At 35.1% G+C, this 16,036-nt stretch overlaps 1 pseudogene; it reads left to right on the top strand.

The window, feature by feature from the left end:
• The first annotated feature begins 13,812 nt into the window (after nucleotides 1-13,812).
• Nucleotides 13,813-16,036, top strand: part of LOC133644940 (transmembrane anterior posterior transformation protein 1 homolog) — an 81,172-nt pseudogene continuing 78,948 nt past the window's right edge.

The raw sequence follows: 16,036 nt of genomic DNA on the forward strand, positions 1-16,036 counted from the left end.
ACTTTTTACAAAAGTTTGCAATTCCCCCTTCAAAACTTTTGTTTTGAAGGGGGAATTGCAAACTTCCTGTTGATTTTTGCCGGGGGTTGTCAATATATGAAATGTAGGTCTAAGTGAGACCTACATAGAGGTATTTGTTTCATGTCTCTAAGATATTCCTACTGGAAGTTACAGGCAGTTTTGTCTGTTTTCTACCTAGGAGCAGTTGTGTCTGTGTTGTCTTCCTAGGGGGCGCTAGAGCGCAATTTTGAGTTTGGGGTTGGGTTTTTTTTTTATTAGATCGCAATTTTTGCCAGTCCTGATGTGTGTGTCCAGTTTGGTGAGTTTTGAAGCATGTTAAGGGGGTCAAATTACAGCTCAAAGAGGCAAAAGTGACTGTTTTTAGTAAAATTTTGTTTTGAAGGGGGAATTGCCAACTTCCTGTTGATTTTTGCTGAAGGATGTCAGTGTATGAAATCTAGGTCTAAGTCACACCTACATAGAGGTTTTTGTTTCATGTCTCTACGACATTCCTACTGGAAGTTACAGGCAGTTTTGTCTGTTTTCTACCTAGGAGCAGTTGTGTCTGTGTTGTTTTCCTAGGGGGCGCTAGAGCACAATTTTGAGTTTGGGGTTGTTTTTTTTTTATTAGATCGCAATTTTTGCCAGTCCTGATGTGTGTGTCAAGTTTGGTGAGTTTTGAAGCATGTTAAGGGCGTCAAATTACAGCTCAAAGAGGCAAAAGTGACTGTTTTTAGTAAACTTTTGTTTTGAAGGGGGAATTGCCAACTTCCTGTTGATTTTTGCTGAAGGATGTCAATGTATGAAATCTAGGTCTAAGTCACACCTACATAGAGGTTTTGTTTCATGTCTCTACGACATTCCTACTGGAAGTTACAGGCAGTTTTGTCTGTTTTCTTCCTAGGAGCAGTTGTGTCTGTGTTGTTTTCCTAGGGGGCGCTAGAGCGCAATTTTGAGTTTGGGGTTGGGTTTTTTTTTATTAGATCGCAATTTTTGCCAGTCCTGATGTGTGTGTCCAGTTTGGTGAGTTTTGAAGCATGTTAAGGGGGTCAAATTACAGCTCAAAGAGGCAAAAGTGACTGTTTTTAGTAAACTTTTGTTTTGAAGGGGGAATTGCCAACTTCCTGTTGATTTTTGCTGAAGGATGTCAATGTATGAAATCTAGGTCTAAGTCACACCTACATAGAGGTTTTTGTTTCATGTCTCTACGACATTCCTACTGGAAGTTACAAGCAGTTTTGTCTGTGTTTTTTCCTAGGGGGCGCTTGAGCGCAATTTTGAGTTTTGGGGTTTGGTTTTTTTATTAGATGAACAATTTTCGCCAGTCCTGATGTGTGTGTTAAATATGGTGAGTTTTGAAGCATGTTAAGAGGGTCAAATTACAGCTCAAAGAGGCGGCCGGTATAATAATAATACAATTTTACAATTACAATAGGGTCTTCTGTCCCAAAGGGACATTGCGGTCCCTAATAAAAGTGAAGTTATAACACTGAAACACCCTCAGGAAGACCTGCTTTAAGACACAGCTAGCTAGCTAGCGGCTAACGTCCATTCGCAGTGTTTTAGCTACTTCTAAATCACTAATCCCGGTCTCCATGGCGACAAATAAAGTAAGTTTCTTACATGTAGCATTATCACTGGAGGACGAGGAATAGCTAAACATGCTTCACTACACACCGTAGGAGGATACAATAGCTCACCGGCGTCACAATGTAAACAAACGCCATGGTTGGATCCACACCTGAGATCCACTGTAATGATACCAAGTACAGGAGCGTATCTAGTCGATACTACTATTTTTGGCATCACAACATCTTCTTTCGTTTTTTAAAAATTCATATTATGTTCATACAGTGAGTAAATACGTCCCTGGACACATGAGGACTTTGAATGTGACCAATGTATGATCCTGTAACTACTTGGTATCAGATCGATACCTAAATGTGTGGTATCATCCAAAACTAATGCAAAGTATCAAAGAAGAGAAGAATGAGTGATTATTACATTTGAACAGAAGTGTAGATAGAACATGTTAAAACAGAAAATAAGCAGATATTAACAGTAAATGAACAAGTGGATTAATAATCTATTTTTACAGTTTGTCCCTCATAATGTAGACAAAATAATAGGTAGATAAATTACACCGCAGACTAATTAGGAGTCTTTGTTTGTTTACTTACTACTAAAAGACAAGTTGTCTAGTATGTTCACTATTTTATTTAAGGAATAAATTACAATAATAAACATACGTTTTTTTGTTTCAATAAAGACAATAATGACATTTTTTGTGGTCCCCTTTATTTAGAAAAGTACCGGAATACGGTACCGGTACCAACATGTTGGTATCGGGACAACACTCAAGTTAAGAATGCACTATTAACCTGATAATAGTGTCGTCGTTTGAGCACACCGCAGCTAGCCCTGGATAGTCCCACTCCTTAATGATTCAGCCAAATGCAGGATTCTCACAAGAATGAGGCAAAAATACAACCGTACCTTCTGTACCTTTTTTTTTTTTTTTTTTTTTTTCTCCCAGCCTTCTGTCCTCCCTTTAAAACTCCCAAACTGATGGCCATTTCCTGCATGATTTGATTTGGATTTGACTTGATTTGAATATGTGTGCTTTATAACGGACAAACACTCTTTGGATTGATCAGTTTGGGAGGACTAACAAGGTTTGTAGCTCTGTAAATATAGAGTCCATTTTGTCCAACCCGTCTGGAAATGGCAGCTGTTTTGCTTGCATTGAGAGGTGAGGGTTTTGTTGTTGTTTTTTTTCTGCAGGGGGCTTTGGATTTAAAGGGGGGAATTCACAATCATTCACAATCCCTATGTAATCGCTATGCGATCTAAGTCGTAAAGTATGGCAAGTCAGAGGTGGCTAACAATGCAGCTAATGGGAGTACACTACTCCGCCATCTAAAAACATCCAAAAAGCGCCAACAATACTCCTGTTGACCTGAATATTGAGCAACTATTAGCAATATTGTTGTTATAAGCGCTAACGCAGAGGGACTACTTTTAGCCGCGGCATGATCACAGAGAGCTATATGGCATACTGAGCTCTGAGTTGGTAAAAGTTCATTCTGGATTATGAATCATGCCTCTCACCTGGATAATAGAAGGATGTGGACGTAATCTGACGAGTTGGTCATCTTTGGCATCTAATTATCGTCTAATCAACACGAAAAGACTTATTTTTTTTAATTTATTTTTTTACATGCATGACGATAAGATATGAACATACCATCAGTCGGCATCCCATTGACAGCAGACGTTGTACAGTAAGTGGTCGTTATATTATGTTCATAGTTTGTATTTCTTGTTTAGTACTTAGCAATACTGCTACACGATGCTAAGTGGTTGACTAAAGCCACATTTGTTGAACACACAGCTGTGGAATCATTGTGATCATAGTCGGTATCAAAAATATCAGTTTCTGTATCATCATTTGTCCCCAAAGTAGTCATTGTTGTCGCTCATGAAGTCTGCCATGATTAGTAGTGTTGTTGTTGAAGGGAAAAGTAAACATCGTGATGCATCTATGGAATTAATTTGTATGCTTAAAATTAGCAAAATACATAAATATTATACAACTTATAGCATGTAAATATTCCATGTTATTATGAATGTTACTACATTACATATATACTTATAGCATGTAACATTTATAATAACATGTAATATATACATGATGTAAGTATATATGTCATGTGGTAACATTTATAATAACGTAATATTTACATGATGTAAGTATATATGTCATGTAGTAATATTTATAATAACATGTAATATATACATGATGTAAGTATATATGTAATGTAGTAACATTCATAACATGTAATATATGCATGATATAAGTATATATGTCATAATAACATGTAATATATACATGATGTAAGTATGTATGTCATGTAGTAACATTCATAATAATATGTAATATATACATGATGTAAGTATATATGTCATGTAGTAACATTCATAATAACATGTAATATATACATGATGTAAGTATATATGTAATGTAGTAACATTCATAATAACATGTAATATATACATGATATAAGTATATATGTAATGTTGTAACATTCATAATAACATGTAATATATACATGATGATGTAAGTATATATGTCAGATAGTAACATTCATAATAACATGTAATATATACATGATGTAAGTATATATGTAATGTTGTAACAATGTTATTATGAATGTTTCTAAATGACATATATACTTATAGCATGTAAATGTTACATGTTATTATGAATGTTACTACATTAAATATATACTTACATCATGCATATATTACATGTTATTATGAATGTTACTACATGACATATATACTTACATCATGTATATATTACATGTTATTATGAATGTTACTACATTACATATATACTTGCATCATATATATATATATTACGTGTTATTATAAAAGTTACTACATTACATATATACTTACATCATGCATATATTACATGTTATTATGAATGTTACTACATGACATGTATACTTACATCATGTATATATTACATGTTATTATGAATGTTACTACATTACAGATATACTTACATCATGTATATATTACATGTTATTATGACATATATACTTATATCATGCATATATTACATGTTATTATGAATGTTACTACATTACATATATACTTACATCATGTATATATTACATGTTATTATGAATGTTACTACATGACATATATACTTACATCATGTATATATTACATGTTATTATACATGTTACTACATGACATATGTACTTACATCATGTATATATTACATGTTATTATGAATGTTACTACATGACATATATACTTACATCATGTATATATTACATGTTATTATACATGTTACTACATGACATATGTACTTACATCATGTATATATTACATGTTATTATACATGTTACTACATGACATATGTACTTACATCATGTATATATTACATGTTATTATACATGTTACTACATGACATATGTACTTACATCATGTATATATTACATGTTATTATACATGTTACTACATGACATATATACTTATAGCATGGATATAAAACCTTGGAGGTTTTTTACAGGCGAAATAGAGCGACTCGTATTTGCTCCATTGAGAGCTGACTTTTGCTAGCATTTATTTACGATTTAGAATGCTAAAAAAACTATTATTTTTTTAAAAATGTGTTATTGTCTTACAGAAGGATTGTGAATGATATGATGGACAAAATTCCCCAAAAATGTGAAGTTCCATTTCTCTTTCAGCGAGTGCAGAACCAAAGCCACAGAGTTAACCACATGGTCATTATTCTTGTGTATTTTTGCCATGAAGTCCAGATCCACCCTGCAGAAACCTGGCGCCATCTTTGCGTTTGTGTCTTCTTTTAATTGTCGCCCTAATTGATTCATTAGCCAACACGCTCGGAATTGGTTATTTATTTTTGCATTTGTGAGGAAGCCGACCACGTCACCGGACATGTTGGAGCCTGGTGATATCAGACGCCATTTGTACACGATATAGCGGAGGTGTCCCGTGTCATATCTGATGTCTGCTATGTATAATGACCTTTTTGTCTGCCAATAAAGCGTGCTTACCACCTTGCTGCTCATCATTATACCCAAACTAACTCAGAGACTTCATTTTCAAACTGTGGTACGCCAAAGAAGCACTTTATAAAAGTACAGTGTTTTATTTTCATATATTCAAACACAGTGTAACCGTTCAAACTGTGTGTAAAGCCAAAACTAACAAATACACTTGTTAAATAAAACCTTTGCCTTATTTTTAATGAATACTTGGGCCTACATATGCTACTGTATTTTAATGTTGTCATTATGGTGGTACTTAATGAATACTTAGGTCTACTACACTACTGTATTTAATATTGTCATTATGGTGGTACTTAATGAATACTTAGGTCTACTACACTACTGTATTTAATGTTGTCATTATGGTGGTACTTAATGAATACTTAGGTCTACTACACTACTGTATTTAATGTTGTCATTATGGTGGTACTTAATGAATACTTAGGTCTACTACACTACTGTATTTAATGTTGTCATTATGGTGGTACTTAATGAATACTTAGGTCTACTACACTACTGTATTTAATGTCATTATGGTGGTACTTAATGAATACTTAGGTCTACTACACTACTGTATTTAATGTTGTCATTATGGTGGTACTTAATGAATACTTAGGTCTACTACACTACTGTATTTAATGTTGTCATTATGGTGGTACTTAATGAATACTTAGGTCTACTACACTACTGTATTTAATGTTGTCATTATGGTGGTCCTTAATGAATACTTAGGTCTACTACACTACTGTATTTAATGTCATTATCGTGGTACTTAATGAATACTTAGGTCTACTACACTACTGTATTTAATGTAGTCATTATGGTGGTACTTTATGAATACTTAGGTCTTCTACACTACTTTATTTAATGTAATTATGGTGGTACTTAATGAATACTTAGGTCTACTACACTACTGTATTTTAATGTTGTCATTATGGTGGTACTTAATGAATACTTAGGTCTACTACACTACTGTATTTTTATGTTGTCATTGTGGTGGTACTTTATGAATACTTAGGTCTTCTACACTACTTTATTTAATGTAATTATGGTGGTACTTAATGAATACTTAGGTCTACTACACTACTGTATTTTAATGTTGTCATTATGGTGGTACTTAATGAATACTTAGGTCTACTACACTACTGTATTTAATGTTGTCATTATGGTGGTACTTAATGAATACTTAGGTCTACTACACTACTGTATTTAATGTTGTCATTATGGTGGTACTTAATGAATACTTAGGTCTACTACACTACTGTATTTAATGTTGTGATTATGGTGGTACTTAATGAATACTTAGGTCTACTACACTACTGTATTTAATGTTGTCATTATGGTGGTACTTAATGAATACTTAGGTCTACTACACTACTGTATGTTATTAATGTTGTCATTATGGTGGTACTTAATGAATACTTAGGTCTACTACACTACTGTATTTAATGTTGTGATTATGGTGGTACTTAATGAATACTTAGGTCTACTACACTACTGTATTTAATGTCATTATGGTGGTACTTAATGAATACTTAGGTCTACTACACTACTGTATTTAATGTTGTGATTATGGTGGTACTTAATGAATACTTCGGTCTACTACACTACTGTATTTAATGTTGTCATTATGGTGGTACTTAATGAATACTTAGGTCTACTACACTACTGTATTTAATGTTGTCATTATGGTGGTACTTAATGAATACTTAGGTCTACTACACTACTGTATTTAATGTTGTCATTATGGTGGTACTTAATGAATACTTAGGTCTACTACACTACTGTATTTAATGTTGTCATTATGGTGGTACTTAATGAATACTTAAGTCTACTACACTACTGTATTTTAATGTTGTCATTATGGTGGTACTTAATGAATACTTAGGTCTACTACACTACTGTATTTAATGTGATTATGGTAGTACTTAATGAATACTTAGGTCTACTACACTACTGTATTTAATGTCATTATGGTGGTACTTAATGAATACTTAGGTCTACTACACTACTGTATTTAATGTTGTCATTATGGTGGTACTTAATGAATACTTAGGTCTACTACACTACTGTATTTAATGTCATTATGGTGGTACTTAATAAATACTTAGGTCTACTACACTACTGTATTTAATGTTGTCATTATGGTGGTACTTAATGAATACTTAGGTCTACTACACTACTGTATTTAATGTTGTCATTATGGTGGTACTTAATGAATACTTAGGTCTACTACACTACTGTATTTTAATGTTGTCATTATGGTGGTACTTAATGAATACTTAGGTCTACTACACTACTGTATTTAATGTCATAATGGTGGTACTTAATGAATACTTAGGTCTACTACACTACTGTATTTAATGTTGTCATTATGGTGGTACTTAATGAATACTTAGGTCTACTACACTACTGTATGTTATTAATGTTGTCATTATGGTGGTACTTAATGAATACTTAGGTCTACTACACTACTGTATTTAATGTTGTGATTATGGTGGTACTTAATGAATACTTAGGTCTACTACACTACTGTATTTAATGTCATTATGGTGGTACTTAATGAATACTTAGGTCTACTACACTACTGTATTTAATGTTGTGATTATGGTGGTACTTAATGAATACTTCGGTCTACTACACTACTGTATTTAATGTTGTCATTATGGTGGTACTTAATGAATACTTAGGTCTACTACACTACTGTATTTAATGTTGTCATTATGGTGGTACTTAATGAATACTTAGGTCTACTACACTACTGTATTTAATGTTGTCATTATGGTGGTACTTAATGAATACTTAGGTCTACTACACTACTGTATTTAATGTTGTCATTATGGTGGTACTTAATGAATACTTAAGTCTACTACACTACTGTATTTTAATGTTGTCATTATGGTGGTACTTAATGAATACTTAGGTCTACTACACTACTGTATTTAATGTGATTATGGTAGTACTTAATGAATACTTAGGTCTACTACACTACTGTATTTAATGTCATTATGGTGGTACTTAATGAATACTTAGGTCTACTACACTACTGTATTTAATGTTGTCATTATGGTGGTACTTAATGAATACTTAGGTCTACTACACTACTGTATTTAATGTCATTATGGTGGTACTTAATAAATACTTAGGTCTACTACACTACTGTATTTAATGTTGTCATTATGGTGGTACTTAATGAATACTTAGGTCTACTACACTACTGTATTTAATGTTGTCATTATGGTGGTACTTAATGAATACTTAGGTCTACTACACTACTGTATTTTAATGTTGTCATTATGGTGGTACTTAATGAATACTTAGGTCTACTACACTACTGTATTTAATGTCATAATGGTGGTACTTAATGAATACTTAGGTCTACTACACTACTGTATTTAATGTTGTCATTATGGTGGTACTTAATGAATACTTAGGTCTACTACACTACTGTATTTTAATGTTGTCATTAGGGTGGTACTTAATGAATACTTAGGTCTACTACACTACTGTTTTTAATGTTGTCATTATGGTGGTACTTAATGAATACTTAGGTCTACTACACTACTGTATTTTAATGTTGTCATTATGGTGGTACTTGGTTAAAAGAGTTTGAGAATCGCTAGATTAGAACAATAAAGTGAACATAAAAGAGGATATTTTCAGATGGCACCTGGAATGATGCATGTTTTGGTCATTTTATTTTATTTTCATCAATGGAAATTGAAAAACAAAAAACGAGTAGTTGATTTCAATTTAACATTAAAACCCAAAATAAAGTATTATTTTACATCTAAAAAAAATGTGGTTTTCATGTTATATTTAATGCAACAAAAAATGTTGATCCCAAGTAAATAGGAACTGAAGACAGAGAATAAACACATTTAATAGTATTTGCAGATACCGGAAAGTTTATTTTCAAATAAAAAGCAGGGATAATTACTACAATACCCGTGTGTCTATATAAAATATATTTGGAGCATTACACAGAAATACATTTAAACATTAAAGAAATGTCTACGTACATATCAACAAAAACTAAAAAAAAAGACGGATGTGTTTTCACATTGCGACACGGAGACCGGAAGTAGTGGTTAAAAACAGGACCGCGGACTGACTTGTCAGAACAAAATACTGCACTATATCATTGGGGGGTGCTCTAATCCCATTTTGCCTCCACATCCATGTAATGTATGCGGATGTATTTCTGTAGATGCCAGTCCTCGTTGTGCCGTTTTAAGATGATTTCTGTGCAGGGTTCCAAATACGTTTTAGCCAAGCACACGGGTACTTTAGTATCAGTGCTTTTATTTTGAAAATTAAAACTTCCGTTGTCAGAATATGAAAAAAAAACATCCGTTTTCGTCAGCTTTTATGTTTGTGTTTAAATTGTTGTTAAATAAAATGAAAATCAATCCCCTTATAGAGATTTATTGCTATTCAACACCAAAAAAATAAACACTTTTTTTTACACATTTTCTTTTTTTTAATTAAATTACTTTTTTTTTTTTTAAATCAGCCGTTTTTAGTTTTTTTTAATTTCCTTTCATGAAACGAACTTTAAATGACCGAAAATAACAAAAATGGATTCTAGATTTAGGATCTGTTTGCTGTTGGGCCGAGTTGACTTGCAAGATGCCGACGTGGTGGATCTTTGGCGACACCAAACGGGTTAAACAGGGTACAGCAATAACAGTATTTCAGCGGGAAAAATAATACGTTAAAAATAAATACAACAAGCTTTATTAAACACATTAGAAAATAGTATTGCAAGGGAAACGTATTGTATAATCTCCTAAACAACGCAAACTGTTTATTTATTTTTTATACAAGGAAACAAGACATTATTTTATAATCTTATAATCAAAACATTAGCAAGTAAATAAACAATCAAATCAGTAGATTTATCGATTATTCGCGTGCTAACTTTATTTTATTTTATTTTTTTAATTTTTTTTTGAACAACAAACACACATGTATAATTCAGACAAAAGTCAAGGCGCACTTTCAACATCAAGGAAAGAAAACTAAAGCAAATACAGATAGAGTAATAATACAAAAAATATATAAGAAAAACAAAAACATCCATCCATCCATCCATCCATTTTCTACCGCTTGTCCCGTTCGGAGTCGCGAGGGGTGCTGGAGCCTATCTCAGCTGCATTTGGGCGGAAGGCGAGGGTACACCCTGGACAAGTCGCTACCTCATCGCAGGGCCAACACAGATAGACATTCACACTCACATTCACACACTAGGGACCATTTAGTGTTGCCAATCAACCCATAAAAACAAAAACAAACAAACAAAAAAAAGACAAAAAGGGCTACCTAAATCACTTTAAATCTTTTAACAAAAATATCAATTTAAGGGCTTCTGTAATCTTAATCATTCTCCAAGATTTTATTGATAATTGTAACTCGGGATGTCCGATAATGGCTTTTTGCCAAAATCCGATATTCCGATATTGTCCAACTCTTAATTACCCATACCGACATCAACCGATACTGATATATACAGTCGTGGTATTAACACTTTATTATGCCTTATTTGGACAACCAGGTATGGTGAAGATAAGGTCCTTTTTTAAAAAAAATTATAAAATAAGATAAATAAATTTAAAAAAATAACATTTTCTTGAATAAAAAGGAAAGTAAAACAATATAAAAACAGTTACATAAAAACTAGTAATTAATGAAAATGAGTAACATTTACTGTTAAAGGTACTATTAGTTGACCAGCAGCACGCACAATCATGTGTGCTTACGGACTGTATCCCTTGCAGACTGTATTGATATATATTGATATATTATGTAGGAACCAGAATATTAATAACAGAAAGAAACAACCCTTTTGTGTGAATGAGTGTAAATGGGGGAGGGAGGTTTTTTGGGTTGGTGCACTAATTGTAAGTGTATCTTGTGTTTTTTATGTTGATTTAATTAAAAAAAACAACAACAAAAAAACCGATACCGATAATAAAAGAAACCGATACTGATAATTATTGGACATCTCTAATTGTAACCCATTAAGCCAATAAGAAAATGTAGGCCTTACTTTCCTAAATCGTCATTTATGTAGAAAATGTTTTGCCTGGACCATAATGTTGACAAACATTTCTATGTCACAGTCGTTTATAAAAAACACCAAATTTGATCTCTTCTGTAGTGAATGGGGACACTGTATTGTTGTTATTCCGTTTTCTATTTTTTTATTTTATTGTATTTTTATTTTTGTTGCTGTTGCTGTTGTTGTTGTTCGGTGTTCCTCTTCGTCGAGGGCGTGATGACGTCAGTGGGACGCGACTCGGGACTCGGCGGCGGTCCCACAGTAAAGGGCATAGACATGTTATAAGTAGACGCAGCATTGGCTGCTGTGACGCGAGAAATTCGGCCGCCATCTTGAAGTGGTGACGAGGAGCCGGCGAGCAGCCTAAACTGACAGTTGACAGGTAGAAAACAAAGATGGTGTTCAGCGTTTTCCTGCTCAAATGAGCGGACTGTTGAAAATAGGAATCGGGGGATTACTTTTCACAAGTAAGATTTAACATTAACGTACTAATGGTTGTATTTTGTGAAAAGCAGATTACCACAGAGTTGACAAGGAGCAAAGATCTTCAATAGTACTGAAATCGTAGCCACTATAGCAAACAAGAGTATGACCATAATAGAATTGCTTGTCAATGAAATTAATTACATTTAAAAATGTCATACTTGTCATTCTCTGCAAACCTATGGTGACATCATGCCTTCAGTGTGCATATTGTATATAGTTATCTGCAAACCTATGAAATGTTCTATTTTGTCTTCATTATTTTGTCAGAATGCACCAGAATGCTTCATTTGTATGTGAAAATCACAAATAAATCTTCTGGGGGAGGATGACCCCCCTACAGGGGTTTAGTTTACAAACTTTCAGCCCCACCGAAAACAAAATTCACCAGCCACCCCTGATTATGATGCATTCTCATTTTAGGCAAAGTTTAAGACAATACTTTCTTAACAGTATAATTGTAACCAGGAATAAGTCTTCAAGTAACAATATTCAAATACTAACATTGTTGAGTAAGACAGAATTTGGCTTTATTCTGAATCCAGTGAAACCGATTGGTGGTTTTAGCTGATATAAAACTTTCAGGTGTTTATATATGTTTATGTTTAAGTATTTGGCAGACGCTTTTATCCAAAGCGACATACATCAAAAATACATATAAAACAATCACTGTAAACATGATCATTTAAGGGAAGAATGTAATACAAAATATCAATACAAAGTGTAATAATAAACTCTCTGCTGCTGCAGCAAAAGAGATACAGTCTATAGGTCCCTAAAATATATAGATATCTAATGTATACATACATTGTTTTTACGCATATATATATATAACCTATTCATATTGTTTCTTCAATTTAAAAATAGCTGACCATTTTTTTCCCCCTTCTCTGGGATTATATTCCCAGTTTTGATCTCGGATGTCTGGTCACTTATACAGCATATAAGAATTGATTGATTGATTGATTGAGACTTTTATTAGTAGGTTGCACAGTGAAGTACATATTCCGTACAATTGACCACTAAATGGTAACACCCGAATACGTTTTTCAACTTGTTTAAGTCGGGGTCCACTTAAATTGATTCATGATACAGATATATACTATCATATGTACTATCATCATAATACAGTCATCACACAAGATAATCACATTGAATTATTTACATTATTTACAATCAGGGGTGTGGAGGGGGGGGGGGGTAGGATATGGACATCAAGTAGTGGACATAGAGAGAGAGAGAGAGAGAGAGAGAGAGAGAGAGAGAGAGAGAGAGAGAGAGAGAGAGAGAGAGAGAGAGAGAGAGAGAGAGAGAGAGATCAGAAGGCATAAGAAAAAGTATCTGCATTTGATTGTTTACATTTGATTATTAGCAATCAGGGGAATATTCTATTACTGTTAAGCAAACTATGAATAATAAAACATGTGTCCTTTATCATAGCTACACGTATGACAAAAAAAGCGCGTGAAAATCAGTGGTATTCAGTGAGGTAAAATGAATTAAATGTGCTGACAGTTCATTGCTCCTGCCAAATGAATTGCACTGAGTGGAGCGGATCACCACTCCAAGATGGCGGCCCCGCGTCTCGTCAGCGCCAGTAGGCGGTAGCGCTCCATGCTGCGTACCCTTAGAAGATGTCTATGGTAAAGGCCGTGATGACGTCACCAGGACGCGACTCGGGACTGTCCCACAGTAAAGATGGCGGACACGTCGGGGACCGAGCTGTCAGACGAGAAAGACGCGGACAGTGAGCGCCAAAACAAGCTCGGCTCACCGTGGGACGCAGCGAACAAGACCGGGAAAGTCGTCATTTCTTCAGCCCTGCCGGAGACTTTGGGGTTTTACGACATTAGCGCCGTCAGACGCGAGAGAAGCGAGCACTCGGCAGGTGAAAGGTCGCCTTGGCTCCGCCCCCTTTTGGCGCGGCTAGCATGCGTCTTACTTTTGCTACTTTACTGTCCTGCTTTAGTCTCTAACTACTTTTGCTACTTTACTGTCCTGCTTGAGTCTCTAACGCAAACTATTTCCAGCGACAGCCGCATGGATACACATTGAAGCATGTGGGGACACTTTGATGTCACAATCATGTTGCTTTATTGCAGTTTAATTAATTAATGACATACAGTGCTGGTCAAAAGTGTACATACACTTGTAAAGAACATCATGTCATGGCTGTCTTGAGTTTCCAATACTTTCTACAACTCTTAATTTTTTGTGATAGAGTGATTGCAGCACATACTTGTTGGTCACAAAAAACATTCATGAAGTTTGCTTCTTTCATGAATTTATTATGGGTCTACTGAAAATGTGACAATCTGCTGGGTCAAAAGTATACATACAGCCACATACATTATCAATGTTGGTGATGTAGAAAAGTTACTATCAAATCAAATGATCTTTGGCCTCTTAAAGGCCTACTGAAATGCGATTTCCTTATTTAAACGGGGACAGCAGGTCCATTCTATGAGTCATACTTGATCATTTCGCAATATTGCCATATTTTTGCTGAAAGGATTTAGTAGAGAACATCGACGATAAAGTTCGAAACTTTTGGTCGCTGATAAAAAAGCCTTGCCTGTACCGGAAGTAGCGTGACGTCACAGGTTGTGGAGCTCCTCACATCTGCACATTGTTTACAATCATGGCCACCAGCAGCGAGAGCGATTCGGACCGAGAGAGCGACGATTTCCCCATTAATTTGAGTGAGGATGAAAGATTTGTGGATGAGGAAAGTGAGAGTGAAGGACTAGAGGGCAGTGGGAGCGATTCAGATAGGGAAGATGCTGTGAGAGGCGGGTGGGACCTGATATTCAGCTGGGAATGACTAAAACAGTAAATAAACACAAGACAGATATATACTCTATTAGCCACAACACAACCAGGCTTATATTTAAATGCCACAAATTAATCCCGCATTACAAACACCTCCCTCCTCCCGTCCATATAACCCACCAATACAAATCAAACACCCGCACAACACACTCAATCCCACAGCCCAAAATACTCTTCACCTCCCCAAAGTTCATACAGCACATATATTTCCCCAAAGTTACGTACGTGACATGCACATAGCGGCACGCACGTACGGGCAAGCGATCAAATGTTTGGAAGCCGCAGCTCATGCGTACTCACGGTACCGCGTCTGCGTATCCAACTCAAAGTCCTCCTGGTAAGAGTCTCTGTTGTCCCAGTTCTCCACAGGCCAATGGTAAAGCTTGACTGTCTCCTTACGGGAATGTAAACAATGAAACACCGGCTACGTGTTTGTGTTGCTGCAGCCGGCCGCTAATACACCGCTTCCCACCTACAGCTTTCTTCTTTACAGTCTCCATTGTTCATTGAACAAATTGCAAAAGATTCACCAACACAGATGTCCAGAATACTGTGGAATTTTGCGATGAAAACAGACGACTTAAGAGCTGGCCACAATGGTGTCCCAAAATGTCCGCTACAATCCGTGATGTCACGCGCAGGCGTCATCATACCGAGACGTTTTCAGCAGGATATTTCGGCGCAAAATTTAAAATTGCACTTTACTAATCTAACCCGGCCGTATTGGCATGTGTTGCAATGTTAAGATTTCATCATTGATAAATAAACTATCAGACTGCGTGGTCAGTAGTAGTGGCTTTCAGTAGGCTTTTTTGTTTAATGAACAATGGAGATAGCAAAGAAGAAAGCTGTAGGTGGGAAGCGGTGTATTAGTGGGGAAATCGTCGCTTTCTCGGTCCGAATCGCTCTCGCTGCTGGTGGCCATGATTGTAAACAATGTGCAGATGTGAGGAGCTCCGCAACCTGTGACGTCACGCTACTTCCGGTACAGGCAAGGCTTTTTTATCAGCGACCAAAAGTTGCGAACTTTATCATCGATGTTCTCTTCTAAATCCTTTCAGCA

This window comes from Entelurus aequoreus, linkage group LG28 (genome assembly GCF_033978785.1).
Source record: "Entelurus aequoreus isolate RoL-2023_Sb linkage group LG28, RoL_Eaeq_v1.1, whole genome shotgun sequence".
Taxonomy (NCBI): domain Eukaryota; kingdom Metazoa; phylum Chordata; class Actinopteri; order Syngnathiformes; family Syngnathidae; genus Entelurus; species Entelurus aequoreus.